General features: G+C 41.7%; 72 non-coding genes and 12 pseudogenes across 72 annotated transcripts; all 84 read right to left on the reverse strand.

The window, feature by feature from the left end:
- Nucleotides 1-54: 54 nt before the first annotated feature.
- LOC135062464 (5S ribosomal RNA) lies at nucleotides 55-173 on the reverse strand. The gene has a single exon (XR_010248813.1). It is a non-coding gene; the product is annotated as a 5S ribosomal RNA (ribosomal RNA).
- Nucleotides 174-280: 107 nt separating this feature from the next.
- On the reverse strand, nucleotides 281-399 carry LOC135062465 (5S ribosomal RNA). The gene has a single exon (XR_010248814.1). It is a non-coding gene; the product is annotated as a 5S ribosomal RNA (ribosomal RNA).
- Nucleotides 400-506: 107 nt separating this feature from the next.
- Nucleotides 507-625, reverse strand: LOC134892598 (5S ribosomal RNA; annotated as a pseudogene).
- A 107-nt stretch (nucleotides 626-732) lies between these two features.
- Nucleotides 733-851, reverse strand: LOC134901939 (5S ribosomal RNA). The gene has a single exon (XR_010175414.1). It is a non-coding gene; the product is annotated as a 5S ribosomal RNA (ribosomal RNA).
- A 107-nt stretch (nucleotides 852-958) lies between these two features.
- Nucleotides 959-1,077, reverse strand: LOC135067708 (5S ribosomal RNA). The gene has a single exon (XR_010253919.1). It is a non-coding gene; the product is annotated as a 5S ribosomal RNA (ribosomal RNA).
- A 107-nt stretch (nucleotides 1,078-1,184) lies between these two features.
- LOC135062466 (5S ribosomal RNA) lies at nucleotides 1,185-1,303 on the reverse strand. The gene has a single exon (XR_010248815.1). It is a non-coding gene; the product is annotated as a 5S ribosomal RNA (ribosomal RNA).
- Nucleotides 1,304-1,410: 107 nt separating this feature from the next.
- On the reverse strand, nucleotides 1,411-1,529 carry LOC134901940 (5S ribosomal RNA). The gene has a single exon (XR_010175415.1). It is a non-coding gene; the product is annotated as a 5S ribosomal RNA (ribosomal RNA).
- Nucleotides 1,530-1,636: 107 nt separating this feature from the next.
- On the reverse strand, nucleotides 1,637-1,755 carry LOC135061046 (5S ribosomal RNA). The gene has a single exon (XR_010247439.1). It is a non-coding gene; the product is annotated as a 5S ribosomal RNA (ribosomal RNA).
- A 107-nt stretch (nucleotides 1,756-1,862) lies between these two features.
- Nucleotides 1,863-1,981, reverse strand: LOC134895146 (5S ribosomal RNA). The gene has a single exon (XR_010171874.1). It is a non-coding gene; the product is annotated as a 5S ribosomal RNA (ribosomal RNA).
- A 107-nt stretch (nucleotides 1,982-2,088) lies between these two features.
- On the reverse strand, nucleotides 2,089-2,207 carry LOC134884442 (5S ribosomal RNA). Its single transcript, XR_010168590.1, has one exon. It is a non-coding gene; the product is annotated as a 5S ribosomal RNA (ribosomal RNA).
- Nucleotides 2,208-2,314: 107 nt separating this feature from the next.
- LOC135067701 (5S ribosomal RNA) lies at nucleotides 2,315-2,433 on the reverse strand. The gene has a single exon (XR_010253912.1). It is a non-coding gene; the product is annotated as a 5S ribosomal RNA (ribosomal RNA).
- A 107-nt stretch (nucleotides 2,434-2,540) lies between these two features.
- On the reverse strand, nucleotides 2,541-2,659 carry LOC135062467 (5S ribosomal RNA). Its single transcript, XR_010248816.1, has one exon. It is a non-coding gene; the product is annotated as a 5S ribosomal RNA (ribosomal RNA).
- A 107-nt stretch (nucleotides 2,660-2,766) lies between these two features.
- LOC134901453 (5S ribosomal RNA) lies at nucleotides 2,767-2,885 on the reverse strand. Its single transcript, XR_010174945.1, has one exon. It is a non-coding gene; the product is annotated as a 5S ribosomal RNA (ribosomal RNA).
- A 107-nt stretch (nucleotides 2,886-2,992) lies between these two features.
- Nucleotides 2,993-3,111, reverse strand: LOC134895157 (5S ribosomal RNA). The gene has a single exon (XR_010171875.1). It is a non-coding gene; the product is annotated as a 5S ribosomal RNA (ribosomal RNA).
- A 107-nt stretch (nucleotides 3,112-3,218) lies between these two features.
- On the reverse strand, nucleotides 3,219-3,337 carry LOC135058589 (5S ribosomal RNA). The gene has a single exon (XR_010245015.1). It is a non-coding gene; the product is annotated as a 5S ribosomal RNA (ribosomal RNA).
- A 107-nt stretch (nucleotides 3,338-3,444) lies between these two features.
- On the reverse strand, nucleotides 3,445-3,563 carry LOC135070684 (5S ribosomal RNA). The gene has a single exon (XR_010256839.1). It is a non-coding gene; the product is annotated as a 5S ribosomal RNA (ribosomal RNA).
- Nucleotides 3,564-3,670: 107 nt separating this feature from the next.
- LOC135069543 (5S ribosomal RNA) lies at nucleotides 3,671-3,789 on the reverse strand. The gene has a single exon (XR_010255723.1). It is a non-coding gene; the product is annotated as a 5S ribosomal RNA (ribosomal RNA).
- A 107-nt stretch (nucleotides 3,790-3,896) lies between these two features.
- Nucleotides 3,897-4,016, reverse strand: LOC134890640 (5S ribosomal RNA; annotated as a pseudogene).
- Nucleotides 4,017-4,123: 107 nt separating this feature from the next.
- Nucleotides 4,124-4,242, reverse strand: LOC134890474 (5S ribosomal RNA; annotated as a pseudogene).
- A 107-nt stretch (nucleotides 4,243-4,349) lies between these two features.
- On the reverse strand, nucleotides 4,350-4,468 carry LOC134895169 (5S ribosomal RNA). Its single transcript, XR_010171877.1, has one exon. It is a non-coding gene; the product is annotated as a 5S ribosomal RNA (ribosomal RNA).
- Nucleotides 4,469-4,575: 107 nt separating this feature from the next.
- LOC135063206 (5S ribosomal RNA) lies at nucleotides 4,576-4,694 on the reverse strand. Its single transcript, XR_010249542.1, has one exon. It is a non-coding gene; the product is annotated as a 5S ribosomal RNA (ribosomal RNA).
- A 107-nt stretch (nucleotides 4,695-4,801) lies between these two features.
- Nucleotides 4,802-4,920, reverse strand: LOC134895181 (5S ribosomal RNA). The gene has a single exon (XR_010171879.1). It is a non-coding gene; the product is annotated as a 5S ribosomal RNA (ribosomal RNA).
- A 107-nt stretch (nucleotides 4,921-5,027) lies between these two features.
- LOC135062468 (5S ribosomal RNA) lies at nucleotides 5,028-5,146 on the reverse strand. Its single transcript, XR_010248817.1, has one exon. It is a non-coding gene; the product is annotated as a 5S ribosomal RNA (ribosomal RNA).
- Nucleotides 5,147-5,253: 107 nt separating this feature from the next.
- Nucleotides 5,254-5,372, reverse strand: LOC135062469 (5S ribosomal RNA). The gene has a single exon (XR_010248818.1). It is a non-coding gene; the product is annotated as a 5S ribosomal RNA (ribosomal RNA).
- Nucleotides 5,373-5,479: 107 nt separating this feature from the next.
- On the reverse strand, nucleotides 5,480-5,598 carry LOC134892599 (5S ribosomal RNA; annotated as a pseudogene).
- Nucleotides 5,599-5,705: 107 nt separating this feature from the next.
- Nucleotides 5,706-5,824, reverse strand: LOC134901941 (5S ribosomal RNA). Its single transcript, XR_010175416.1, has one exon. It is a non-coding gene; the product is annotated as a 5S ribosomal RNA (ribosomal RNA).
- Nucleotides 5,825-5,931: 107 nt separating this feature from the next.
- Nucleotides 5,932-6,050, reverse strand: LOC135067702 (5S ribosomal RNA). The gene has a single exon (XR_010253913.1). It is a non-coding gene; the product is annotated as a 5S ribosomal RNA (ribosomal RNA).
- Nucleotides 6,051-6,157: 107 nt separating this feature from the next.
- Nucleotides 6,158-6,276, reverse strand: LOC135062470 (5S ribosomal RNA). Its single transcript, XR_010248819.1, has one exon. It is a non-coding gene; the product is annotated as a 5S ribosomal RNA (ribosomal RNA).
- A 107-nt stretch (nucleotides 6,277-6,383) lies between these two features.
- LOC134901942 (5S ribosomal RNA) lies at nucleotides 6,384-6,502 on the reverse strand. Its single transcript, XR_010175417.1, has one exon. It is a non-coding gene; the product is annotated as a 5S ribosomal RNA (ribosomal RNA).
- A 107-nt stretch (nucleotides 6,503-6,609) lies between these two features.
- Nucleotides 6,610-6,728, reverse strand: LOC135061047 (5S ribosomal RNA). Its single transcript, XR_010247440.1, has one exon. It is a non-coding gene; the product is annotated as a 5S ribosomal RNA (ribosomal RNA).
- Nucleotides 6,729-6,835: 107 nt separating this feature from the next.
- Nucleotides 6,836-6,954, reverse strand: LOC134895192 (5S ribosomal RNA). The gene has a single exon (XR_010171880.1). It is a non-coding gene; the product is annotated as a 5S ribosomal RNA (ribosomal RNA).
- Nucleotides 6,955-7,061: 107 nt separating this feature from the next.
- Nucleotides 7,062-7,180, reverse strand: LOC134884446 (5S ribosomal RNA). Its single transcript, XR_010168593.1, has one exon. It is a non-coding gene; the product is annotated as a 5S ribosomal RNA (ribosomal RNA).
- Nucleotides 7,181-7,287: 107 nt separating this feature from the next.
- On the reverse strand, nucleotides 7,288-7,406 carry LOC135067703 (5S ribosomal RNA). The gene has a single exon (XR_010253914.1). It is a non-coding gene; the product is annotated as a 5S ribosomal RNA (ribosomal RNA).
- A 107-nt stretch (nucleotides 7,407-7,513) lies between these two features.
- On the reverse strand, nucleotides 7,514-7,632 carry LOC135062472 (5S ribosomal RNA). Its single transcript, XR_010248820.1, has one exon. It is a non-coding gene; the product is annotated as a 5S ribosomal RNA (ribosomal RNA).
- A 107-nt stretch (nucleotides 7,633-7,739) lies between these two features.
- On the reverse strand, nucleotides 7,740-7,858 carry LOC134901943 (5S ribosomal RNA). The gene has a single exon (XR_010175418.1). It is a non-coding gene; the product is annotated as a 5S ribosomal RNA (ribosomal RNA).
- A 107-nt stretch (nucleotides 7,859-7,965) lies between these two features.
- Nucleotides 7,966-8,084, reverse strand: LOC135061048 (5S ribosomal RNA). The gene has a single exon (XR_010247441.1). It is a non-coding gene; the product is annotated as a 5S ribosomal RNA (ribosomal RNA).
- A 107-nt stretch (nucleotides 8,085-8,191) lies between these two features.
- LOC134895203 (5S ribosomal RNA) lies at nucleotides 8,192-8,310 on the reverse strand. Its single transcript, XR_010171881.1, has one exon. It is a non-coding gene; the product is annotated as a 5S ribosomal RNA (ribosomal RNA).
- A 107-nt stretch (nucleotides 8,311-8,417) lies between these two features.
- On the reverse strand, nucleotides 8,418-8,536 carry LOC134895214 (5S ribosomal RNA). The gene has a single exon (XR_010171882.1). It is a non-coding gene; the product is annotated as a 5S ribosomal RNA (ribosomal RNA).
- Nucleotides 8,537-8,643: 107 nt separating this feature from the next.
- On the reverse strand, nucleotides 8,644-8,762 carry LOC135069069 (5S ribosomal RNA). The gene has a single exon (XR_010255260.1). It is a non-coding gene; the product is annotated as a 5S ribosomal RNA (ribosomal RNA).
- A 107-nt stretch (nucleotides 8,763-8,869) lies between these two features.
- Nucleotides 8,870-8,988, reverse strand: LOC135066231 (5S ribosomal RNA). Its single transcript, XR_010252485.1, has one exon. It is a non-coding gene; the product is annotated as a 5S ribosomal RNA (ribosomal RNA).
- A 107-nt stretch (nucleotides 8,989-9,095) lies between these two features.
- On the reverse strand, nucleotides 9,096-9,214 carry LOC134895226 (5S ribosomal RNA). The gene has a single exon (XR_010171885.1). It is a non-coding gene; the product is annotated as a 5S ribosomal RNA (ribosomal RNA).
- Nucleotides 9,215-9,321: 107 nt separating this feature from the next.
- LOC134901837 (5S ribosomal RNA) lies at nucleotides 9,322-9,440 on the reverse strand. Its single transcript, XR_010175315.1, has one exon. It is a non-coding gene; the product is annotated as a 5S ribosomal RNA (ribosomal RNA).
- Nucleotides 9,441-9,547: 107 nt separating this feature from the next.
- On the reverse strand, nucleotides 9,548-9,666 carry LOC135065663 (5S ribosomal RNA). The gene has a single exon (XR_010251937.1). It is a non-coding gene; the product is annotated as a 5S ribosomal RNA (ribosomal RNA).
- A 107-nt stretch (nucleotides 9,667-9,773) lies between these two features.
- Nucleotides 9,774-9,892, reverse strand: LOC134895238 (5S ribosomal RNA). The gene has a single exon (XR_010171886.1). It is a non-coding gene; the product is annotated as a 5S ribosomal RNA (ribosomal RNA).
- A 107-nt stretch (nucleotides 9,893-9,999) lies between these two features.
- LOC134889292 (5S ribosomal RNA) lies at nucleotides 10,000-10,118 on the reverse strand (annotated as a pseudogene).
- Nucleotides 10,119-10,225: 107 nt separating this feature from the next.
- LOC134895249 (5S ribosomal RNA) lies at nucleotides 10,226-10,344 on the reverse strand. The gene has a single exon (XR_010171887.1). It is a non-coding gene; the product is annotated as a 5S ribosomal RNA (ribosomal RNA).
- A 107-nt stretch (nucleotides 10,345-10,451) lies between these two features.
- On the reverse strand, nucleotides 10,452-10,570 carry LOC135061005 (5S ribosomal RNA). The gene has a single exon (XR_010247398.1). It is a non-coding gene; the product is annotated as a 5S ribosomal RNA (ribosomal RNA).
- Nucleotides 10,571-10,677: 107 nt separating this feature from the next.
- On the reverse strand, nucleotides 10,678-10,796 carry LOC135062180 (5S ribosomal RNA). Its single transcript, XR_010248535.1, has one exon. It is a non-coding gene; the product is annotated as a 5S ribosomal RNA (ribosomal RNA).
- A 107-nt stretch (nucleotides 10,797-10,903) lies between these two features.
- Nucleotides 10,904-11,022, reverse strand: LOC135065957 (5S ribosomal RNA). The gene has a single exon (XR_010252221.1). It is a non-coding gene; the product is annotated as a 5S ribosomal RNA (ribosomal RNA).
- A 107-nt stretch (nucleotides 11,023-11,129) lies between these two features.
- On the reverse strand, nucleotides 11,130-11,248 carry LOC134887490 (5S ribosomal RNA; annotated as a pseudogene).
- A 107-nt stretch (nucleotides 11,249-11,355) lies between these two features.
- LOC135059946 (5S ribosomal RNA) lies at nucleotides 11,356-11,474 on the reverse strand. Its single transcript, XR_010246341.1, has one exon. It is a non-coding gene; the product is annotated as a 5S ribosomal RNA (ribosomal RNA).
- A 107-nt stretch (nucleotides 11,475-11,581) lies between these two features.
- LOC134901454 (5S ribosomal RNA) lies at nucleotides 11,582-11,700 on the reverse strand. The gene has a single exon (XR_010174946.1). It is a non-coding gene; the product is annotated as a 5S ribosomal RNA (ribosomal RNA).
- A 107-nt stretch (nucleotides 11,701-11,807) lies between these two features.
- Nucleotides 11,808-11,926, reverse strand: LOC135065303 (5S ribosomal RNA). The gene has a single exon (XR_010251585.1). It is a non-coding gene; the product is annotated as a 5S ribosomal RNA (ribosomal RNA).
- Nucleotides 11,927-12,033: 107 nt separating this feature from the next.
- On the reverse strand, nucleotides 12,034-12,152 carry LOC135058590 (5S ribosomal RNA). The gene has a single exon (XR_010245016.1). It is a non-coding gene; the product is annotated as a 5S ribosomal RNA (ribosomal RNA).
- A 107-nt stretch (nucleotides 12,153-12,259) lies between these two features.
- LOC135070686 (5S ribosomal RNA) lies at nucleotides 12,260-12,378 on the reverse strand. The gene has a single exon (XR_010256840.1). It is a non-coding gene; the product is annotated as a 5S ribosomal RNA (ribosomal RNA).
- Nucleotides 12,379-12,485: 107 nt separating this feature from the next.
- On the reverse strand, nucleotides 12,486-12,604 carry LOC135069544 (5S ribosomal RNA). The gene has a single exon (XR_010255724.1). It is a non-coding gene; the product is annotated as a 5S ribosomal RNA (ribosomal RNA).
- A 107-nt stretch (nucleotides 12,605-12,711) lies between these two features.
- Nucleotides 12,712-12,831, reverse strand: LOC134890641 (5S ribosomal RNA; annotated as a pseudogene).
- A 107-nt stretch (nucleotides 12,832-12,938) lies between these two features.
- On the reverse strand, nucleotides 12,939-13,057 carry LOC134890475 (5S ribosomal RNA; annotated as a pseudogene).
- Nucleotides 13,058-13,164: 107 nt separating this feature from the next.
- LOC134885713 (5S ribosomal RNA) lies at nucleotides 13,165-13,283 on the reverse strand. Its single transcript, XR_010169822.1, has one exon. It is a non-coding gene; the product is annotated as a 5S ribosomal RNA (ribosomal RNA).
- A 107-nt stretch (nucleotides 13,284-13,390) lies between these two features.
- On the reverse strand, nucleotides 13,391-13,509 carry LOC135059823 (5S ribosomal RNA). Its single transcript, XR_010246221.1, has one exon. It is a non-coding gene; the product is annotated as a 5S ribosomal RNA (ribosomal RNA).
- A 107-nt stretch (nucleotides 13,510-13,616) lies between these two features.
- Nucleotides 13,617-13,735, reverse strand: LOC134895260 (5S ribosomal RNA). Its single transcript, XR_010171888.1, has one exon. It is a non-coding gene; the product is annotated as a 5S ribosomal RNA (ribosomal RNA).
- Nucleotides 13,736-13,842: 107 nt separating this feature from the next.
- Nucleotides 13,843-13,961, reverse strand: LOC135062474 (5S ribosomal RNA). The gene has a single exon (XR_010248822.1). It is a non-coding gene; the product is annotated as a 5S ribosomal RNA (ribosomal RNA).
- A 107-nt stretch (nucleotides 13,962-14,068) lies between these two features.
- Nucleotides 14,069-14,187, reverse strand: LOC135066022 (5S ribosomal RNA). The gene has a single exon (XR_010252284.1). It is a non-coding gene; the product is annotated as a 5S ribosomal RNA (ribosomal RNA).
- Nucleotides 14,188-14,294: 107 nt separating this feature from the next.
- On the reverse strand, nucleotides 14,295-14,413 carry LOC134893610 (5S ribosomal RNA; annotated as a pseudogene).
- Nucleotides 14,414-14,520: 107 nt separating this feature from the next.
- On the reverse strand, nucleotides 14,521-14,639 carry LOC134901944 (5S ribosomal RNA). The gene has a single exon (XR_010175419.1). It is a non-coding gene; the product is annotated as a 5S ribosomal RNA (ribosomal RNA).
- Nucleotides 14,640-14,746: 107 nt separating this feature from the next.
- LOC135067704 (5S ribosomal RNA) lies at nucleotides 14,747-14,865 on the reverse strand. The gene has a single exon (XR_010253915.1). It is a non-coding gene; the product is annotated as a 5S ribosomal RNA (ribosomal RNA).
- Nucleotides 14,866-14,972: 107 nt separating this feature from the next.
- On the reverse strand, nucleotides 14,973-15,091 carry LOC135062475 (5S ribosomal RNA). Its single transcript, XR_010248823.1, has one exon. It is a non-coding gene; the product is annotated as a 5S ribosomal RNA (ribosomal RNA).
- Nucleotides 15,092-15,198: 107 nt separating this feature from the next.
- Nucleotides 15,199-15,317, reverse strand: LOC134901945 (5S ribosomal RNA). Its single transcript, XR_010175420.1, has one exon. It is a non-coding gene; the product is annotated as a 5S ribosomal RNA (ribosomal RNA).
- Nucleotides 15,318-15,424: 107 nt separating this feature from the next.
- LOC135061051 (5S ribosomal RNA) lies at nucleotides 15,425-15,543 on the reverse strand. The gene has a single exon (XR_010247443.1). It is a non-coding gene; the product is annotated as a 5S ribosomal RNA (ribosomal RNA).
- Nucleotides 15,544-15,650: 107 nt separating this feature from the next.
- LOC134895271 (5S ribosomal RNA) lies at nucleotides 15,651-15,769 on the reverse strand. Its single transcript, XR_010171889.1, has one exon. It is a non-coding gene; the product is annotated as a 5S ribosomal RNA (ribosomal RNA).
- A 107-nt stretch (nucleotides 15,770-15,876) lies between these two features.
- LOC134884443 (5S ribosomal RNA) lies at nucleotides 15,877-15,995 on the reverse strand. The gene has a single exon (XR_010168591.1). It is a non-coding gene; the product is annotated as a 5S ribosomal RNA (ribosomal RNA).
- Nucleotides 15,996-16,102: 107 nt separating this feature from the next.
- Nucleotides 16,103-16,221, reverse strand: LOC135067705 (5S ribosomal RNA). The gene has a single exon (XR_010253916.1). It is a non-coding gene; the product is annotated as a 5S ribosomal RNA (ribosomal RNA).
- Nucleotides 16,222-16,328: 107 nt separating this feature from the next.
- LOC135062476 (5S ribosomal RNA) lies at nucleotides 16,329-16,447 on the reverse strand. The gene has a single exon (XR_010248824.1). It is a non-coding gene; the product is annotated as a 5S ribosomal RNA (ribosomal RNA).
- Nucleotides 16,448-16,554: 107 nt separating this feature from the next.
- On the reverse strand, nucleotides 16,555-16,673 carry LOC135058591 (5S ribosomal RNA). The gene has a single exon (XR_010245017.1). It is a non-coding gene; the product is annotated as a 5S ribosomal RNA (ribosomal RNA).
- Nucleotides 16,674-16,780: 107 nt separating this feature from the next.
- Nucleotides 16,781-16,899, reverse strand: LOC134888746 (5S ribosomal RNA; annotated as a pseudogene).
- Nucleotides 16,900-17,006: 107 nt separating this feature from the next.
- Nucleotides 17,007-17,125, reverse strand: LOC135069545 (5S ribosomal RNA). Its single transcript, XR_010255725.1, has one exon. It is a non-coding gene; the product is annotated as a 5S ribosomal RNA (ribosomal RNA).
- A 107-nt stretch (nucleotides 17,126-17,232) lies between these two features.
- Nucleotides 17,233-17,352, reverse strand: LOC134890642 (5S ribosomal RNA; annotated as a pseudogene).
- Nucleotides 17,353-17,459: 107 nt separating this feature from the next.
- On the reverse strand, nucleotides 17,460-17,578 carry LOC134892508 (5S ribosomal RNA; annotated as a pseudogene).
- Nucleotides 17,579-17,685: 107 nt separating this feature from the next.
- On the reverse strand, nucleotides 17,686-17,804 carry LOC134885714 (5S ribosomal RNA). The gene has a single exon (XR_010169823.1). It is a non-coding gene; the product is annotated as a 5S ribosomal RNA (ribosomal RNA).
- Nucleotides 17,805-17,911: 107 nt separating this feature from the next.
- LOC135058954 (5S ribosomal RNA) lies at nucleotides 17,912-18,030 on the reverse strand. Its single transcript, XR_010245374.1, has one exon. It is a non-coding gene; the product is annotated as a 5S ribosomal RNA (ribosomal RNA).
- Nucleotides 18,031-18,137: 107 nt separating this feature from the next.
- On the reverse strand, nucleotides 18,138-18,256 carry LOC135063319 (5S ribosomal RNA). Its single transcript, XR_010249654.1, has one exon. It is a non-coding gene; the product is annotated as a 5S ribosomal RNA (ribosomal RNA).
- Nucleotides 18,257-18,363: 107 nt separating this feature from the next.
- Nucleotides 18,364-18,482, reverse strand: LOC134895282 (5S ribosomal RNA). The gene has a single exon (XR_010171890.1). It is a non-coding gene; the product is annotated as a 5S ribosomal RNA (ribosomal RNA).
- Nucleotides 18,483-18,589: 107 nt separating this feature from the next.
- On the reverse strand, nucleotides 18,590-18,708 carry LOC135062477 (5S ribosomal RNA). The gene has a single exon (XR_010248825.1). It is a non-coding gene; the product is annotated as a 5S ribosomal RNA (ribosomal RNA).
- A 107-nt stretch (nucleotides 18,709-18,815) lies between these two features.
- LOC135066023 (5S ribosomal RNA) lies at nucleotides 18,816-18,934 on the reverse strand. Its single transcript, XR_010252285.1, has one exon. It is a non-coding gene; the product is annotated as a 5S ribosomal RNA (ribosomal RNA).
- Nucleotides 18,935-18,987: the final 53 nt, after the last annotated feature.

The raw sequence follows: 18,987 nt of genomic DNA on the forward strand, positions 1-18,987 counted from the left end.
TGAACACATTTGAAAATTGAATGCATCAACAGAACGGTGTTGGCAGTATAAAAATATCTACAGCACCTTGTATTCCCAGGTGGTCTCCCATCCAAGTACTAACCAGGCCCAACACTGCTTAGCTTCCAAGATCAGATGAGATTGGGCGTATCCAGTGTGGTGTGGCTGTATATGAGCTTTGTGGTTTCTGTTAGAACTTTTCTACTTCTAACTACTGGTTCATAAATGAATACGTTTGAAAATGGAATGCATCAACAGAACGGTGTTGGCATTATAAAAATATCTACAGCACCTTGTATTCCCAGGTGGTCTCCCATCCAAGTACTAACCAGGCCCAACACTGCTTAGCTTCCAAGATCAGATGAGATTGGGCGTATCCAGTGTGGTGTGGCTGTATATGAGCTTTGTGGTTTCTGTTAGAACTTTTCTACTTCTAACTACTGGTTCATAAATGAATACGTTTGAAAATGGAATGCATCAACAGAACGGTGTTGGCAGTATAAAAATATCTACAGCACCTTGTATTCCCAGGTGGTCTCCCATCCAAGTACTAACCAGGCATAATACTGCTTAGCTTCCAAGATCAGATGAGATTGGGCGTATCCAGTGTGGTGTGGCTGTAGATAAGCTTTGTGGTTTCTGTTAGAACTTTTCTACTTCTAACTACTGGTTCATAAATGAATACGTTTTAAAATGGAATGCATCAACAGAACGGTGTTGGCAGTATAAAAATATCTACAGCACCTTGTATTCCCAGGTGGTCTCCCATCCAAGTACTAACCAGGCCCAACACTGCTTAGCTTCCAAGATCAGATGAGATTGGGCGTATCCAGCGTGGTGTGGCTGTAGATGAGCTTTGTGGTTTCTGTTAGAACTTTTCTACTTCTAACTACTGGTTCATAAATGAATACGTTTGAAAATGGAATGCAGCAACAGAACGGTGTTGGCAGTATAAAAATATCTACAGCACCTTGTATTCCCAGGTGGTCTCCCATCCAAGTACTAACCAGGCCCAACACTGCTTAGCTTCCAAGATCAGATGAGATTGGGCGTATCCAGTGTGGTGTGGCTGTATAAGAGCTTTAAAGTTTCGGTTAGTACTTTTCTACTTCTAACTACTGGTTCATAAATGAATACGTTTGAAAATGGAATGCATCAACAGAACGGTGTTGGCAGTATAAAAATATCTACAGCACCTTGTATTCCCAGGTGGTCTCCCATCCAAGTACTAACCAGGCCCAACACTGCTTAGCTTCCAAGATCAGATGAGATTGGGCGTATCCAGTGTGGTGTGGCTGTATATGAGCTTTGTGGTTTCTGTTAGGACTTTTCTACTTCTAACTACTGGTTCATAAATGAATACGTTTGAAAATGGAATGCATCAACAGTACGGTGTTGGCAGTATAAAAATATCTACAGCACCTTGTATTCCCAGGTGGTCTCCCATCCAAGTACTAACCAGGCCCAACACTGCTTAGCTTCCAAGATCAGATGAGATTGGGCGTATCCAGCGTGGTGTGGCTGTAGATGAGCTTTGTGGTTTCTGTTAGAACTTTTCTACTTCTAACTACTGGTTCATAAATGAATACGTTTGAAAATGGAATGCATCAACAGAACGGTGTTGGCAGTATAAAAATATCTACAGCACCTTGTATTCCCAGGTGGTCTCCCATCCAAGTACTAACCAGGCCCAACACTGCTTAGCTTCCAAGACCAGATGAGATTGGGCGTATCCAGTGTGGTGTGGCTGTAGATGAGCTTTGTGGTTTCTGTTAGAACTTTTCTACTTCTAACTACTGGTTCATAAATGAATACGTTTTAAAATGGAATGCATCAACAGAACGGTGTTGGCAGTATAAAATTATCTACAGCACCTTGTATTCCCAGGTGGTCTCCCATCCAAGTACTAACCAGGCCCAACACTGCTTAGCTTCCAAGATCAGATGAGATTGGGCGTATCCAGTGTGGTGTGGCTGTAGATGAGCTTTATGGTTTCTGTTAGAACTTTTCTACTTCTAACTACTGGTTCATAAATGAATACGTTTGAAAATGGAATGCATCAACAGAACGGTGTTGGCAGTATAAAAATATCTACAGCACCTTGTATTCCCAGGTGGTCTCCCATCCAAGTACTAACCAGGCCCAACACTGCTTATCTTCCAAGACCAGATGAGATTGGGTGTATCCAGTGTGGTGTGGCTGTATAAGAGCTTTAAAGTTTCGGTTAGTACTTTTCTACTTCTAACTACTGGTTCATAAATGAATACGTTTGAAAATGGAATGCATCAACAGAACGGTGTTGGCAGTATAAAAATATCTACAGCACCTTGTATTCCCAGGTGGTCTCCCATCCAAGTACTAACCAGGCCCAACACTGCTTAGCTTCCAAGATCAGATGAGATTGGGCGTATCCAGTGTGGTGTGGCTGTATAAGAGCTTTAAAGTTTCGGTTAGTACTTTTCTACTTCTAACTACTGGTTCATAAATGAATACGTTTTAAAATGGAATGCATCAACAGAACGGTGTTGGCAGTATAAAAATATCTACAGCACCTTGTATTCCCAGGTGGTCTCCCATCCAAGTACTAACCAGGCCCAACACTGCTTAGCTTCCAAGATCAGATGAGATTGGGCGTATCCAGTGTGGTGTGGCTGTATATGAGCTTTGTGGTTTCTGTTAGAACTTTTCTACTTCTAACTACTGGTTCATAAATGAATACGTTTGAAAATGGAATGCATCAACAGAACGGTGTTGGCAGTATAAAATTATCTACAGCACCTTGTATTCCCAGGTGGTCTCCCATCCAAGTACTAACCAGGCCCAACACTGCTTAGCTTCCAAGACCAGATGAGATTGGGTGTATCCAGTGTGGTGTGGCTGTAGATGAGCTTTGTGGTTTCTGTTAGAACTTTTCTACTTCTAACTACTGGTTCATAAATGAATACGTTTGAAAATGGAATGCATCAACAGAACGGTGTTGGCAGTATAAAAATATCTACAGCACCTTGTATTCCCAGGTGGTCTCCCATCCAAGTACTAACCAGGCCCAACACTGCTTAGCTTCCAAGATCAGATGAGATTGGGCGTATCCAGTGTGGTGTGGCTGTAGATGAGCTTTGTGGTTTCTGTTAGAACTTTTCTACTTCTAACTACTGGTTCATAAATGAATACGTTTGAAAATGGAATGCATCAACAGAACGGTGTTGGCAGTATAAAAATATCTACAGCACCTTGTATTCCCAGGTGGTCTCCCATCCAAGTACTAACCAGGCCCAACACTGCTTAGCTTCCAAGATCAGATGAGATTGGGCGTATCCAGTGTGGTGTGGCTGCAGATGAGCTTTGTGGTTTCTGTTAGAACTTTTCTACTTCTAACTACTGGTTCATAAATGAATACGTTTGAAAATGGAATGCATCAACAGAACGGTGTCGGCAGTATAAAAATATCTACAGCACCTTGTATTCCCAGGTGGTCTCCCATCCAAGTACTAACCAGGCCCAACACTGCTTAGCTTCCAAGATAAGATGAGATTGGGCGTATCCAGTGTGGTGTGGCTGTAGATGAGCTTTGTGGTTTCTGTTAGAACTTTTCTACTTGTAACTACTGGTTCATAAATGAATACGTTTGAAAATGGAATGCATCAACAGAACGGTGTTGGTAGTATAAAAATATCTACAGCATATTGTATTCCCAGGTGGTCTCCCATCCAAGTACTAACCATGCCCAACACTGCTTAGCTTCCAAGATCAGATGAGATTGGGCGTATCCAGTGTGGTTTGGCTGTAGATGAGCTTTGTGGTTTCTGTTAGAACTTTTCTAATTCTAACTACTGGTTCATAAATGAATACGTTTGAAAATGGAATGCATCAACAGAATGGTGTTGGCAGTATAAAAATATCTACAGCACCTATGTATTCCCAGGTGGTCTCCCATCCAAGTACTAACCAGGCCCAACACTGCTTAGCTTCCAAGATCAGATAAGATTGGGCATATCCAGTGTGGTGTGGCTGTAGAAGAGCTTTATGGTTTCTGTTAGTACTTTTCTACTTCTAACTACTGGTTCATAAATGAATACGTTTGAAAATGGAATGCATCAACAGAACGGTGTTGGTAGTATAAAAATATCTACAGCACCTTGTATTCCCAGGTGGTCTCCTATCCAAGTACTAACCAGGCCCAACACTGCTTAGCTTCCAAGATCAGATGAGATTGAACGTATCCAGTGTGGTGTTGCTGTAGATTAACTTTCTGGTTTCTGTTAGAACTTTTCTACTTCTAACTACTGGTTCATAAATGAATACGTTTTAAAATGGAATGCATCAACAGAACGGTGTTGGCAGTATAAAATTATCTACAGCACCTTGTATTCCCAGGTGGTCTCCCATCCAAGTACTAACCAGGCCCAACACTGCTTAGCTTCCAAGATCAGATGAGATTGGGCGTATCCAGTGTGGTGTGGCTGTAGATGAGCTTTATGGTTTCTGTTAGAACTTTTCTACTTCTAACTACTGGTTCATAAATGAATACGTTTGAAAATGGAATGCATCAACAGGACGGTGTTGGTAGTATAAAAATATCTACAGCACCTAGTATTCCCAGGTGGTCTCCCATCCAAGTACTAACCAGGCCCAACACTGCTTAGCTTCCAAGACCAGATGAGATTGGGTGTATCCAGTGTGGTGTGGCTGTAGATGAGCTTTGTGGTTTCTGTTAGAACTTTTCTACTTCTAACTACTGGTTCATAAATGATTACGTTTGAAAATGGAATGCATCAACAGAACGGTGTTGGCAGTATAAAAATATCTACAGCACCTTGTATTCCCAGGTGGTCTCCCATCCAAGTACTAACCAGGCCCAACACTGCTTAGCTTCCAAGATCAGATGAGATTGGGCGTATCCAGTGTGGTGTGGCTGTAGATGAGCTTTGTGGTTTCTGTTTGAACTTTTCTTCTTCTAACTACTGGTTCATAAATGAACACATTTGAAAATTGAATGCATCAACAGAACGGTGTTGGCAGTATAAAAATATCTACAGCACCTTGTATTCCCAGGTGGTCTCCCATCCAAGTACTAACCAGGCCCAACACTGCTTAGCTTCCAAGATCAGATGAGATTGGGCGTATCCAGTGTGGTGTGGCTGTATATGAGCTTTGTGGTTTCTGTTAGAACTTTTCTACTTCTAACTACTGGTTCATAAATGAATACGTTTGAAAATGGAATGCATCAACAGAACGGTGTTGGCATTATAAAAATATCTACAGCACCTTGTATTCCCAGGTGGTCTCCCATCCAAGTACTAACCAGGCCCAACACTGCTTAGCTTCCAAGATCAGATGAGATTGGGCGTATCCAGTGTGGTGTGGCTGTATATGAGCTTTGTGGTTTCTGTTAGAACTTTTCTACTTCTAACTACTGGTTCATAAATGAATACGTTTGAAAATGGAATGCATCAACAGAACGGTGTTGGCAGTATAAAAATATCTACAGCACCTTGTATTCCCAGGTGGTCTCCCATCCAAGTACTAACCAGGCATAATACTGCTTAGCTTCCAAGATCAGATGAGATTGGGCGTATCCAGTGTGGTGTGGCTGTAGATAAGCTTTGTGGTTTCTGTTAGAACTTTTCTACTTCTAACTACTGGTTCATAAATGAATACGTTTTAAAATGGAATGCATCAACAGAACGGTGTTGGCAGTATAAAAATATCTACAGCACCTTGTATTCCCAGGTGGTCTCCCATCCAAGTACTAACCAGGCCCAACACTGCTTAGCTTCCAAGATCAGATGAGATTGGGCGTATCCAGCGTGGTGTGGCTGTAGATGAGCTTTGTGGTTTCTGTTAGAACTTTTCTACTTCTAACTACTGGTTCATAAATGAATACGTTTGAAAATGGAATGCAGCAACAGAACGGTGTTGGCAGTATAAAAATATCTACAGCACCTTGTATTCCCAGGTGGTCTCCCATCCAAGTACTAACCAGGCCCAACACTGCTTAGCTTCCAAGATCAGATGAGATTGGGCGTATCCAGTGTGGTGTGGCTGTATAAGAGCTTTAAAGTTTCGGTTAGTACTTTTCTACTTCTAACTACTGGTTCATAAATGAATACGTTTGAAAATGGAATGCATCAACAGAACGGTGTTGGCAGTATAAAAATATCTACAGCACCTTGTATTCCCAGGTGGTCTCCCATCCAAGTACTAACCAGGCCCAACACTGCTTAGCTTCCAAGATCAGATGAGATTGGGCGTATCCAGTGTGGTGTGGCTGTATATGAGCTTTGTGGTTTCTGTTAGGACTTTTCTACTTCTAACTACTGGTTCATAAATGAATACGTTTGAAAATGGAATGCATCAACAGTACGGTGTTGGCAGTATAAAAATATCTACAGCACCTTGTATTCCCAGGTGGTCTCCCATCCAAGTACTAACCAGGCCCAACACTGCTTAGCTTCCAAGATCAGATGAGATTGGGCGTATCCAGCGTGGTGTGGCTGTAGATGAGCTTTGTGGTTTCTGTTAGAACTTTTCTACTTCTAACTACTGGTTCATAAATGAATACGTTTGAAAATGGAATGCATCAACAGAACGGTGTTGGCAGTATAAAAATATCTACAGCACCTTGTATTCCCAGGTGGTCTCCCATCCAAGTACTAACCAGGCCCAACACTGCTTAGCTTCCAAGACCAGATGAGATTGGGCGTATCCAGTGTGGTGTGGCTGTAGATGAGCTTTGTGGTTTCTGTTAGAACTTTTCTACTTCTAACTACTGGTTCATAAATGAATACGTTTTAAAATGGAATGCATCAACAGAACGGTGTTGGCAGTATAAAATTATCTACAGCACCTTGTATTCCCAGGTGGTCTCCCATCCAAGTACTAACCAGGCCCAACACTGCTTAGCTTCCAAGATCAGATGAGATTGGGCGTATCCAGTGTGGTGTGGCTGTAGATGAGCTTTATGGTTTCTGTTAGAACTTTTCTACTTCTAACTACTGGTTCATAAATGAATACGTTTGAAAATGGAATGCATCAACAGAACGGTGTTGGCAGTATAAAAATATCTACAGCACCTTGTATTCCCAGGTGGTCTCCCATCCAAGTACTAACCAGGCCCAACACTGCTTATCTTCCAAGACCAGATGAGATTGGGTGTATCCAGTGTGGTGTGGCTGTATAAGAGCTTTAAAGTTTCGGTTAGTACTTTTCTACTTCTAACTACTGGTTCATAAATGAATACGTTTGAAAATGGAATGCATCAACAGAACGGTGTTGGCAGTATAAAAATATCTACAGCACCTTGTATTCCCAGGTGGTCTCCCATCCAAGTACTAACCAGGCCCAACACTGCTTAGCTTCCAAGATCAGATGAGATTGGGCGTATCCAGTGTGGTGTGGCTGTATAAGAGCTTTAAAGTTTCGGTTAGTACTTTTCTACTTCTAACTACTGGTTCATAAATGAATACGTTTTAAAATGGAATGCATCAACAGAACGGTGTTGGCAGTATAAAAATATCTACAGCACCTTGTATTCCCAGGTGGTCTCCCATCCAAGTACTAACCAGGCCCAACACTGCTTAGCTTCCAAGATCAGATGAGATTGGGCGTATCCAGTGTGGTGTGGCTGTATATGAGCTTTGTGGTTTCTGTTAGAACTTTTCTACTTCTAACTACTGGTTCATAAATGAATACGTTTGAAAATGGAATGCATCAACAGAACGGTGTTGGCAGTATAAAAATATCTACAGCACCTTGTATTCCCAGGTGGTCTCCCATCCAAGTACTAACCAGGCCCAACACTGCTTAGCTTCCAAGATCAGATGAGATTGGGCGTATCCAGCGTGGTGTGGCTGTAGATGAGCTTTGTGGTTTCTGTTAGAACTTTTCTACTTCTAACTACTGGTTCATAAATGAATACGTTTGAAAATGGAATGCATCAACAGAACGGTGTTGGCAGTATAAAAATATCTACAGCACCTTGTATTCCCAGGTGGTCTCCCATCCAAGTACTAACCAGGCCCAACACTGCTTAGCTTCCAAGACCAGATGAGATTGGGCGTATCCAGTGTGGTGTGGCTGTAGATGAGCTTTGTGGTTTCTGTTAGAACTTTTCTACTTCTAACTACTGGTTCATAAATGAATACGTTTTAAAATGGAATGCATCAACAGAACGGTGTTGGCAGTATAAAATTATCTACAGCACCTTGTATTCCCAGGTGGTCTCCCATCCAAGTACTAACCAGGCCCAACACTGCTTAGCTTCCAAGATCAGATGAGATTGGGCGTATCCAGTGTGGTGTGGCTGTAGATGAGCTTTATGGTTTCTGTTAGAACTTTTCTACTTCTAACTACTGGTTCATAAATGAATACGTTTGAAAATGGAATGCATCAACAGAACGGTGTTGGCAGTATAAAAATATCTACAGCACCTTGTATTCCCAGGTGGTCTCCCATCCAAGTACTAACCAGGCCCAACACTGCTTAGCTTCCAAGATCAGATGAGATTGGGCGTATCCAGTGTGGTGTGGCTGTAGATGAATTTTGTGGTTTCTGTTTGAACTTTTCTTCTTCTAACTACTGGTTCATAAATGAATTCATTTGAAAATTGAATGCATCAACAGAACGGTGTTGGCAGTATAAAAATATCTACAGCACCTTGTATTCCCAGGTGGTCTCCCATCCAAGTACTAACCTGGCCCAACACTTCTTAGCTTCCAAGATCAGATGAGATTGGGCGTATCCAGTGTGGCTTGGCTGTAGATGAACTTTGTGGTTTCTGTTAGAACTTTTCTACTTCTAACTAATGGTTCATAAATGAATACGTTTTAAAATGGAATGCATCAACAGAACGGTGTTGGCAGTATAAAAATATCTACAGCACCTTGTATTCCCAGGTGGTCTCCCATCCAAGTACTAACCAGGCCCAACACTGCTTAGCTTCCAAGATCAGATGAAATTGAGCGTATCCAGTGTGGTGTGGCTGTAGATGAGCTTTGTGGCTTCTGTTAGAACTTTTCTACTTCTAACTACTGGTTCATAAATGAATACGTTTGAAAATGGAATGCATCAACAGAACGGTGTTGGCAGTATAAAAATATCTACAGCACCTTGTATTCCCAGGTGGTCTCCCATCCAAGTACTAACCAGGCCCAACACTGCTTAGCTTCCAAGATCAGATGAGATTGGGCGTATCCAGTGTGGTGTGGCTGTAGATGAGCTTTGTGGTTTCTGTTAGAACTTTTCTACTTCTAACTACTGGTTCATAAATGAATACGTTTGAAAATGGAATGCATCAACAGAACGGTGTTGGCAGTATAAAAATATCTACAGCACCTTGTATTCCCAGGTGGTCTCCCATCCAAGTACTAACCAGGCCCAACACTGCTTAGCTTCCAAGATCAGATGAGATTGGGCGTATCCAGTGTGGTGTGGCTGTAGACGAGCTTTGTGGTTTCTGTTAGAACTTTTCTACTTCTAACTACTGGTTCATAAATGAATATGTTTGAAAATGGAATGCATCAACAGAACGGTGTTGGCAGTATAAAAATATCTACAGCACCTTGTATTCCCAGGTGGTCTCCCATCCAAGTACTAACCAGGCCCAACACTGCTTAGCTTCCAAGATCAGATGAGATTGGGCATATCCAGTGTAGTGTGGCTGTAGATGAGCTTTGTGGTTTCTGTTAGAACTTTTCTACTTCTAACTACTGGTTCATAAATGAATACGTTTGAAAATGGAATGCATCAACAGAACGGTGTTGGCAGTATAAAAATATCTACAGCACCTTGTATTCCCAGGTGGTCTCCCATCCAAGTACTAACCAGGCCCAACACTGCTTAGCTTCCAAGATCAGATGAGATTGGGCGTATCCAGTGTGGTGTGGCTGTAGATGAGCTTTGTGGTTTCTGTTAGAACTTTTCTACTTCTAACTACTGGTTCATAAATGAATACGTTTTAAAATGGAATGCATCAACAGAACGGTGTTGGCAGTATAAAATTATCTACAGCATCTTGCATTCCCAGGTGGTCTCCCATCCAAGTACTAACCAGGCCCAACACTGCTTAGCTTCCAAGATCAGATTAGATTGGGCGTATCCAGTGTGGTGTGGCTGTAGATGAGCTTTATGGTTTCTGTTAGAACTTTTCTACTTCTAACTACTGGTTCATAAATGAATACGTTTGAAAATGGAATGCATCAACAGAACGGTGTTGGCAGTATAAAAATATCTACAGCACCTTGTATTCCCAGGTGGTCTCCCATCCAAGTACTAACCAGGCCCAACACTGCTTAGCTTCCAAGATCAGATGAGATTGGGCGTATCCAGTGTGGTGTGGCTGTAGATGAGCTTTGTGGTTTCTGTAAGAACTTTTCTACTTCTAACTACTGGTTCATAAATGAATACGTTTGAAAATGGAATGCATCAACAGAACGGTGTTGGCAGTAAAAAAATATCTACAGCACCTTGTATTCCCAGGTGGTCTCCCATCCAAGTACTAACCATGCCCAACACTGCTTAGCTTCCAAGATCAGATGAGATTGGGTGTATCCAGTGTGGTGTGGCTGTAGATGAGCTTTGTGGTTTCTGTTAGAACTTTTCTACTTCTAACTACTGGTTCATAAATGAATACGTTTGAAAATGGAATGCATCAACAGAACGGTGTTGGCAGTATAAAAATATCTACAGCACCTTGTATTCCCAGGTGGTCTCCCATCCAAGTACTAACCAGACCCAACACTGCTTAGCTTCCAAGATCAGATGAGATTGGGCGTATCCAGTGTGGTGTGGCTGTAGATGAGCTTTGTGGTTTCTGTTAGAACTTTTCTACTTCTAACTACTGGTTCATAAATGAATCCGTTTTAAAATGGAATGCATCAACAGAACGGTGTTGGCAGTATAAAATTATCTACAGCACCTTGTATTCCCAGGTGGTCTCCCATCCAAGTACTAACCAGGCCCAACACTGCTTAGCTTCCAAGATCAGATTAGATTGGGCGTATCCAGTGTGGTGTGGCTGTAGATGAGCTTTATGGTTTCTGTTAGAACTTTTCTACTTCTAACTACTGGTTCATAAATGAATACGTTTGAAAATGGAATGCATCAACAGAACGGTGTTGGCAGTATAAAAATATCTACAGCACCTTGTATTCCCAGGTGGTCTCCCATCCAAGTACTAACCAAGCCCAACACTGCTTAGCTTCCAAGATCAGATGAGATTGGGCATATCCAGTGTGGTGTGGCTGTATAAGAGCTTTATAGTTTCGGTTAGTACTTTTCTACTTCTAACTACTGGTTCATAAATGAATACGTTTGAAAATGGAATGCATCAACAGAACGGTGTTGGCAGTATAAAAATATCTACAGCACCTTGTATTCCCAGGTGGTCTCCCATCCAAGTACTAACCAGGCCCAACACTGCTTAGCTTCCAAGATCAGATGAGATTGGGCGTATCCAGTGTGGTGTTGCTGTAGATGAATTTGCTGGTTTCTGTTAGAACTTTTCTACTTCTAACTACTGGTTCATAAATGAATACGTTTTAAAATGGAATGCATCAACAGAACGGTGTTGGCAGTATAAAATTATCTACAGCACCTTGTATTCCCAGGTGGTCTCCCATCCAAGTACTAACCAGGCCCAACACTGCTTAGCTTCCAAGACCAGATGAGATTGGGTGTATCCAGTGTGGTGTGGCTGTAGATGAGCTTTGTGGTTTCTGTTAGAACTTTTCTACTTCTAACTACTGGTTCATAAATGAATACGTTTGAAAATGGAATGCATCAACAGAACGGTGTTGGCAGTATAAAAATATCTACAGCACCTTGTATTCCCAGGTGGTCTCCCATCCAAGCACTAACCAGGCCCAACACTGCTTAGCTTCCAAGATCAGATGAGATTGGGCGTATCCAGTGTGGTGTGGCTGTAGATGAGCTTTGTGGTTTCTGTTAGAACTTTTCTACTTCTAACTACTGGTTCATAAATGAATACGTTTGAAAATGGAATGCATCAACAGAACGGTGTTGGCAGTATAAAAATATCTACAGCACCTTGTATTCCCAGGTGGTCTCCCATCCAAGTACTAACCAGGCCCAACACTGCTTAGCTTCCAAGATCAGATGAGATTGGGCGTATCCAGTGTGGTGTGGCTGCAGATGAGCTTTGTGGTTTCTGTTAGAACTTTTCTACTTCTAACTACTGGTTCATAAATGAATACGTTTGAAAATGGAATGCATCAGCAGAACGGTGTCGGCAGTATAAAAATATCTACAGCACCTTGTATTCCCAGGTGGTCTCCCATCCAAGTACTAACCAGGCCCAACACTGCTTAGCTTCCAAGATAAGATGAGATTGGGCGTATCCAGTGTGGTGTGGCTGTAGATGAGCTTTGTGGTTTCTGTTAGAACTTTTCTACTTGTAACTACTGGTTCATAAATGAATACGTTTGAAAATGGAATGCATCAACAGAACGGTGTTGGTAGTATAAAAATATCTACAGCATATTGTATTCCCAGGTGGTCTCCCATCCAAGTACTAACCATGCCCAACACTGCTTAGCTTCCAAGATCAGATGAGATTGGGCGTATCCAGTGTGGTTTGGCTGTAGATGAGCTTTGTGGTTTCTGTTAGAACTTTTCTAATTCTAACTACTGGTTCATAAATGAATACGTTTGAAAATGGAATGCATCAACAGAATGGTGTTGGCAGTATAACAATATCTACAGCACCTATGTATTCCCAGGTGGTCTCCCATCCAAGTACTAACCAGGCCCAACACTGCTTAGCTTCCAAGATCAGATAAGATTGGGCATATCCAGTGTGGTGTGGCTGTAGAAGAGCTTTATGGTTTCTGTTAGTACTTTTCTACTTCTAACTACTGGTTCATAAATGAATACGTTTGAAAATGGAATGCATCAACAGAACGGTGTTGGTAGTATAAAAATATCTACAGCACCTTGTATTCCCAGGTGGTCTCCTATCCAAGTACTAACCAGGCCCAACACTGCTTAGCTTCCAAGATCAGATGAGATTGAACGTATCCAGTGTGGTGTTGCTGTAGATTAACTTTCTGGTTTCTGTTAGAACTTTTCTACTTCTAACTACTGGTTCATAAATGAATACGTTTTAAAATGGAATGCATCAACAGAACGGTGTTGGCAGTATAAAATTATCTACAGCACCTTGTATTCCCAGGTGATCTCCCATCCAAGTACTAACCAGGCCCAACACTGCTTATCTTCCAAGATCAGATGAGATTGGGCATATCCAGTGTGGTGTGGCTGTAGAAGAGCTTTATGGTTTCTGTTAGAACTTTTCTACTTCTAACTACTGGTTCATAAATGAATACGTTTGAAAATAGAATGCATCAACAGGACGGTGTTGGTAGTATAAAAATATCTACAGCACCTAGTATTCCCAGGTGGTCTCCCATCCAAGTACTAACCAGGCCCAACACTGCTTAGCTTCCAAGACCAGATGAGTTTGGGTGTATCCAGTGTGGTGTGGCTGTAGATGAGCTTTGTGGTTTCTGTTAGAACTTTTCTACTTCTAACTACTGGTTCATAAATGAATACGTTTGAAAATGGAATGCATCAACAGAACGGTGTTGGCAGTATAAAAATATCTACAGCACCTTGTATTCCCAGGTGGTCTCCCATCCAAGTACTAACCAGGCCCAACACTGCTTAGCTTCCAAGATCAGATGAGATTGGGCGTATCCAGTGTGGTGTGGCTGTAGATGAGCTTTGTGGTTTCTGTTTGAACTTTTCTTCTTCTAACTACTGGTTCATAAATGAATACATTTGAAAATTGAATGCATCAACAGAACGGTGTTGGCAGTATAAAAATATCTACAGCACCTTGTATTCCCAGGTGGTCTCCCATCCAAGTACTAACCAGGCCCAACACTGCTTAGCTTCCAAGATCAGATGAGATTGGGCGTATCCAGTGTGGTGTGGCTGTATATGAGCTTTGTGGTTTCTGTTAGAACTTTTCTACTTCTAACTACTGGTTCATAAATGAATACGTTTGAAAATGGAATGCATCAACAGAACGGTGTTGGCATTATAAAAATATCTACAGCACCTTGTATTCCCAGGTGGTCTCCCATCCAAGTACTAACCAGGCCCAACACTGCTTAGCTTCCAAGATCAGATGAGATTGGGCGTATGCAGTGTGGTGTGGCTGTATATGAGCTTTGTGGTTTCTGTTAGAACTTTTCTACTTCTAACTACTGGTTCATAAATGAATACGTTTGAAAATGGAATGCATCAACAGAACGGTGTTGGCAGTATAAAAATATCTACAGCACCTTGCATTCCCAGGTGGTCTCCCATCCAAGTACTAACCAGGCATAATACTGCTTAGCTTCCAAGATCAGATGAGATTGGGCGTATCCAGTGTGGTGTGGCTGTAGATAAGCTTTGTGGTTTCTGTTAGAACTTTTCTACTTCTAACTACTGGTTCATAAATGAATACGTTTTAAAATGGAATGCATCAACAGAACGGTGTTGGCAGTATAAAAATATCTACAGCACCTTGTATTCCCAGGTGGTCTCCCATCCAAGTACTAACCAGGCCCAACACTGCTTAGCTTCCAAGATCAGATGAGATTGGGCGTATCCAGCGTGGTGTGGCTGTAGATGAGCTTTGTGGTTTCTGTTAGAACTTTTCTACTTCTAACTACTGGTTCATAAATGAATACGTTTGAAAATGGAATGCAGCAACAGAACGGTGTTGGCAGTATAAAAATATCTACAGCACCTTGTATTCCCAGGTGGTCTCCCATCCAAGTACTAACCAGGCCCAACACTGCTTAGCTTCCAAGATCAGATGAGATTGGGCGTATCCAGTGTGGTGTGGCTGTATAAGAGCTTTAAAGTTTCGGTTAGTACTTTTCTACTTCTAACTACTGGTTCATAAATGAATACGTTTGAAAATGGAATGCATCAACAGAACGGTGTTGGCAGTATAAAAATATCTACAGCACCTTGTATTCCCAGGTGGTCTCCCATCCAAGTACTAACCAGGCCCAACACTGCTTAGCTTCCAAGATCAGATGAGATTGGGCGTATCCAGTGTGGTGTGGCTGTATATGAGCTTTGTGGTTTCTGTTAGGACTTTTCTACTTCTAACTACTGGTTCATAAATGAATACGTTTGAAAATGGAATGCATCAACAGTACGGTGTTGACAGTATAAAAATATCTACAGCACCTTGTATTCCCAGGTGGTCTCCCATCCAAGTACTAACCAGGCCCAACACTGCTTAGCTTCCAAGATCAGATGAGATTGGGCGTATCCAGCGTGGTGTGGCTGTAGATGAGCTTTGTGGTTTCTGTTAGAACTTTTCTACTTCTAACTACTGGTTCATAAATGAATACGTTTGAAAATGGAATGCATCAACAGAACGGTGTTGGCAGTATAAAAATATCTACAGCACCTTGTATTCCCAGGTGGTCTCCCATCCAAGTACTAACCAGGCCCAACACTGCTTAGCTTCCAAGACCAGATGAGATTGGGCGTATCCAGTGTGGTGTGGCTGTAGATGAGCTTTGTGGTTTCTGTTAGAACTTTTCTACTTCTAACTACTGGTTCATAAATGAATACGTTTTAAAATGGAATGCATCAACAGAACGGTGTTGGCAGTATAAAATTATCTACAGCACCTTGTATTCCCAGGTGGTCTCCCATCCAAGTACTAACCAGGCCCAACACTGCTTAGCTTCCAAGATCAGATGAGATTGGGCGTATCCAGTGTGGTGTGGCTGTAGATGAGCTTTAAGGTTTCTGTTAGAACTTTTCTACTTCTAACTACTGGTTCATAAATGAATACGTTTGAAAATGGAATGCATCAACAGAACGGTGTTGGCAGTATAAAAATATCTACAGCACCTTGTATTCCCAGGTGGTCTCCCATCCAAGTACTAACCAGGCCCAACACTGCTTATCTTCCAAGACCAGATGAGATTGGGTGTATCCAGTGTGGTGTGGCTGTATAAGAGCTTTAAAGTTTCGGTTAGTACTTTTCTACTTCTAACTACTGGTTCATAAATGAATACGTTTGAAAATGGAATGCATCAACAGAACGGTGTTGGCAGTATAAAAATATCTACAGCACCTTGTATTCCCAGGTGGTCTCCCATCCAAGTACTAACCAGGCCCAACACTGCTTAGCTTCCAAGATCAGATGAGATTGGGCGTATCCAGTGTGGTGTGGCTGTATAAGAGCTTTAAAGTTTCGGTTAGTACTTTTCTACTTCTAACTACTGGTTCATAAATGAATACGTTTTAAAATGGAATGCATCAACAGAACGGTGTTGGCAGTATAAAAATATCTACAGCACCTTGTATTCCCAGGTGGTCTCCCATCCAAGTACTAACCAGGCCCAACACTGCTTAGCTTCCAAGATCAGATGAGATTGGGCGTATCCAGTGTGGTGTGGCTGTATATGAGCTTTGTGGTTTCTGTTAGAACTTTTCTACTTCTAACTACTGGTTCATAAATGAATACGTTTGAAAATGGAATGCATCAACAGAACGGTGTTGGCAGTATAAAAATATCTACAGCACCTTGTATTCCCAGGTGGTCTCCCATCCAAGTACTAACCAGGCCCAACACTGCTTAGCTTCCAAGATCAGATGAGATTGGGCGTATCCAGTGTGGTGTGGCTGCAGATGAGCTTTGTGGTTTCTGTTAGAACTTTTCTACTTCTAACTACTGGTTCATAAATGAATACGTTTGAAAATGGAATGCATCAACAGAACGGTGTCGGCAGTATAAAAATATCTACAGCACCTTGTATTCCCAGGTGGTCTCCCATCCAAGTACTAACCAGGCCCAACACTGCTTAGCTTTCAAGATAAGATGAGATTGGGCGTATCCAGTGTGGTGTGGCTGTAGATGAGCTTTGTGGTTTCTGTTAGAACTTTTCTACTTGTAACTACTGGTTCATAAATGAATACGTTTGAAAATGGAATGCATCAACAGAACGGTGTTGGTAGTATAAAAATATCTACAGCATATTGTATTCCCAGGTGGTCTCCCATCCAAGTACTAACCATGCCCAACACTGCTTAGCTTCCAAGATCAGATGAGATTGGGCGTATCCAGTGTGGTTTGGCTGTAGATGAGCTTTGTGGTTTCTGTTAGAACTTTTCTAATTCTAACTACTGGTTCATAAATGAATACGTTTGAAAATGGAATGCATCAACAGAATGGTGTTGGCAGTATAACAATATCTACAGCACCTATGTATTCCCAGGTGGTCTCCCATCCAAGTACTAACCAGGCCCAACACTGCTTAGCTTCCAAGATCAGATAAGATTGGGCATATCCAGTGTGGTGTGGCTGTAGAAGAGCTTTATGGTTTCTGTTAGTACTTTTCTACTTCTAACTACTGGTTCATAAATGAATACGTTTGAAAATGGAATGCATCAACAGAACGGTGTTGGTAGTATAAAAATATCTACAGCACCTTGTATTCCCAGGTGGTCTCCTATCCAAGTACTAACCAGGCCCAACACTGCTTAGCTTCCAAGATCAGATGAGATTGAACATATCCAGTGTGGTGTTGCTGTAGATTAACTTTCTGGTTTCTGTTAGAACTTTTCTACTTCTAACTACTGGTTCATAAATGAATACGTTTTAAAATGGAATGCATCAACAGAACGGTGTTGGCAGTATAAAATTATCTACAGCACCTTGTATTCCCAGGTGATCTCCCATCCAAGTACTAACCAGGCCCAACACTGCTTATCTTCCAAGATCAGATGAGATTGGGCATATCCAGTGTGGTGTGGCTGTAGAAGAGCTTTATGGTTTCTGTTAGTACTTTTCTACTTCTAACTACTGGTTCATAAATGAATACGTTTGAAAATGGAATGCATCAACAGAACGGTGTTGGTAGTATAAAAATATCTACAGCACCTTGTATTCCCAGGTGGTCTCCCATCCAAGTACTAACCAGGCCCAACACTGCTTAGCTTCCAAGATCAGATGAGATTGGGCGTATCAAGTGTGGTGTGGCTGTAGATGAGCTTTATGGTTTCTGTTAGAACTTTTCTACTTCTAACTACTGGTTCATAAATGAATACGTTTGAAAATGGAATGCATCAACAGGACGGTGTTGGTAGTATAAAAATATCTACAGCACCTAGTATTCCCAGGTGGTCTCCCATCCAAGTACTAACCAGGCCCAACACTGCTTAGCTTCCAAGACCAGATGAGATTGGGTGTATCCAGTGTGGTGTGGCTGTAGATGAGCTTTGTGGTTTCTGTTAGAACTTTTCTACTTCTAACTACTGGTTCATAAATGAATACGTTTGAAAATGGAATGCATCAACAGAACGGTGTTGGCAGTATAAAAATATCTACAGCACCTTGTATTCCCAGGTGGTCTCCCATCCAAGTACTAACCAGGCCCAACACTGCTTAGCTTCCAAGATCAGATGAGATTGGGCGTATCCAGTGTGGTGTGGCTGTAGATGAGCTTTGTGGTTTCTGTTTGAACTTTTCTTCTTCTAACTACTGGTTCATAAATGAATACATTTGAAAATTGAATGCATCAACAGAACGGTGTTGGCAGTATAAAAATATCTACAGCACCTTGTATTCCCAGGTGGTCTCCCATCCAAGTACTAACCAGGCCCAACACTGCTTAGCTTCCAAGATCAGATGAGATTGGGCGTATCCAGTGTGGTGTGGCTGTATATGAGCTTTGTGGTTTCTGTTAGAACTTTTCTACTTCTAACTACTGGTTCATAAATGAATACGTTTGAAAATGGAATGCATCAACAGAACGGTGTTGGCATTATAAAAATATCTACAGCACCTTGTATTCCCAGGTGGTCTCCCATCCAAGTACTAACCAGGCCCAACACTGCTTAGCTTCCAAGATCAGATGAGATTGGGCGTATGCAGTGTGGTGTGGCTGTATATGAGCTTTGTGGTTTCTGTTAGAACTTTTCTACTTCTAACTACTGGTTCATAAA

The sequence above is a fragment of the Pseudophryne corroboree genome, chromosome 3, assembly GCF_028390025.1.
Source record: "Pseudophryne corroboree isolate aPseCor3 chromosome 3, aPseCor3.hap2, whole genome shotgun sequence".
Lineage (NCBI taxonomy): Eukaryota > Metazoa > Chordata > Amphibia > Anura > Myobatrachidae > Pseudophryne > Pseudophryne corroboree.